This window comes from Eriocheir sinensis, unplaced genomic scaffold (assembly GCF_024679095.1).
Source record: "Eriocheir sinensis breed Jianghai 21 unplaced genomic scaffold, ASM2467909v1 Scaffold43, whole genome shotgun sequence".
Lineage (NCBI taxonomy): Eukaryota > Metazoa > Arthropoda > Malacostraca > Decapoda > Varunidae > Eriocheir > Eriocheir sinensis.
Genome location: NW_026111754.1, coordinates 995,295 through 997,819, shown reverse-complemented (window position 1 = coordinate 997,819; position 2,525 = coordinate 995,295).

Below are 2,525 nucleotides of genomic sequence, written 5' to 3'. Positions count from 1 at the left end.
ATTTTCATACAAATTTATATTATTTTATGTTTATTTTGTATATGTATTTGTATTATTAATTTTACGTGTATTTTGCATATCTATTTTCAAACAAATTGAATTTATTTTTGCGTATTTTTCTATATATTTTTATTCAAATTTAAGTTATTTTATTTGTGTTTTGTATATATATTTTCCTAGAAATATTCATTTTTTTATTGTAATTTTGTTTATTTCTTTTGATACGAATTTACATTATTTTATGTGTATTTTTGTATATATATTTTTTCTACGTATTTAAATTATTTTATGTGTATTTTGTAAATACATTTTCATTATTTACGTTACATTTACGTTATTTTATTGTATGTGTATTTGTATATATATTTTCATACAAATTTATATTATTTTATGTGTATTTTTACATATATTTCATTACAAATTTACCTTATTTTATATTTATTTTGTATATTTATTTCATATTTATATTTTCATAAAAATCTACGTTATTTTATTTTGTGTATTCGTATATATTTTGATACAAATTTATATTATTTTATGTGTATTTAGCATATCTATTTCAATAAAAAAAAATTCCTTATTGTATGTGTATTTTGTATATTTATTTCAATACAAATTTGATTATTTTATGTGTATTTTTGTATATATATATTTTTTAAATATGAGTTATTTTATAGGTATTTTGCATCTTTATTTTCATAAATTTTTACATTAGTTTATTGATATTCTGTATATTTATATTGATACAATTTTACTTTGTTCTATGTGTATTTTGTATATATTTTCCTTACAAATATATATATATATATATATATATATATATATATATATATATATATATATATACATATATATATATATATATATATATATATATGTATATATATATATATATATATATATATATATGTATATATATATATATATATATATATATATACATATATATATATATATATATATATATATATATATATAGATAGATAGATAGATAGATAGATAGATAGATAGATAGATAGATATTATGCAAATTTACGTTATTTTATGTTTGTTTGTTTATATATTTTGATAGAAATTTACAATATTTTATGGGTATTTTGTATATACGTATATTTCAAAACAAATTTACCTAATTTTATATGTATTTTGTATATCTATTTTCATACAAATTTAAATTATTTCTTTGTTTTTTTGTAGAGATATAATACAAATTTTAGTTATGTTATGTATTTTGTAAATTTAATTTCACACAAATGTATATTATTTTATTGGTATTTTGTTGATCTATTTTGATACGAATTTACATTGTTTTATGTGTAATTTGTATATATATATATATATATATATATATATATATATATATATATATATATATATATATATATATATATATATATATATATATATATATATATATATATATATATATATATATATTTATACGTATTTACATTATTTAACGTGTATTTTGTATATATATTTTTACACAAATTTATGTTATTTTACGTGTATTTGTATATATATTTTGATACAAATCTACATTATTTTACTTGTATTTTGTATATATATTTCATTACAAATTTGCCTTATTATATGTTTATTTTTATATTTATTTTCATTCAAATTTAAATTATTTCATGTGTATATATTTATTAGTATTTACGTTATTTTTTATATATATTTTCATTCAAAATTACATTATTTTATCAGTATTTTGTTCATTATTTGATTCAAATTTAGATTATTTCACGTGTATTTTCTATACATATTTGTATACGCATTTACATTATTTAATGTGTTTTTTGTATATATATTTTTTATAGAATTATACTTAATTTTAAGTGCATTTGTGTTGATGTTTTTTATACAAATTAACTTTATTTTAAGTGTATTTTGTACTTATTTTACAACAAATCTGACTTGTTTATGTGTATTTTGTTTATTTATTTTCATACAAATTTAAATTATTTTAGGTGCATTTTTGTACATATATTTTTATAGAAATTTGAGTTATTTTAAATGTATTTTGTATATTTTTTTCATAGAAATTTACATTTTTTATTGGTATTTTGGCTACGTATTTTGATACGAATTTACATTATAATATTTGTATTTTGTATATATATTGTATACGTATTTTCATTATTTAATGTGTATTTTGTTTATATATTTTAAAACAAATTTACGTTATTTTATGCGCATCTCTTAAAAATATTTTGATACAAATTTACATTATTTTATGTATTTTGTATATATATTTAAATACAAATTTACTTTATTTTATGTATATTTTGTATATCTATTTTCATACAAATTTAAATTACTTGTGTGTATTTCTGTATATAGTTTTATACAAATTTACGTTATTTTATGTTTATTTTGTATATTTATTTTCATACAAATTCACATTCTTCAATTGGTATTTTGTTTATTTATTTTGGTACGAATTTACATTATTTTATGTGTATTTTGTATATATATTTTTATACGTATTTACATAATTTTATGTGTATTTATTATTTGTA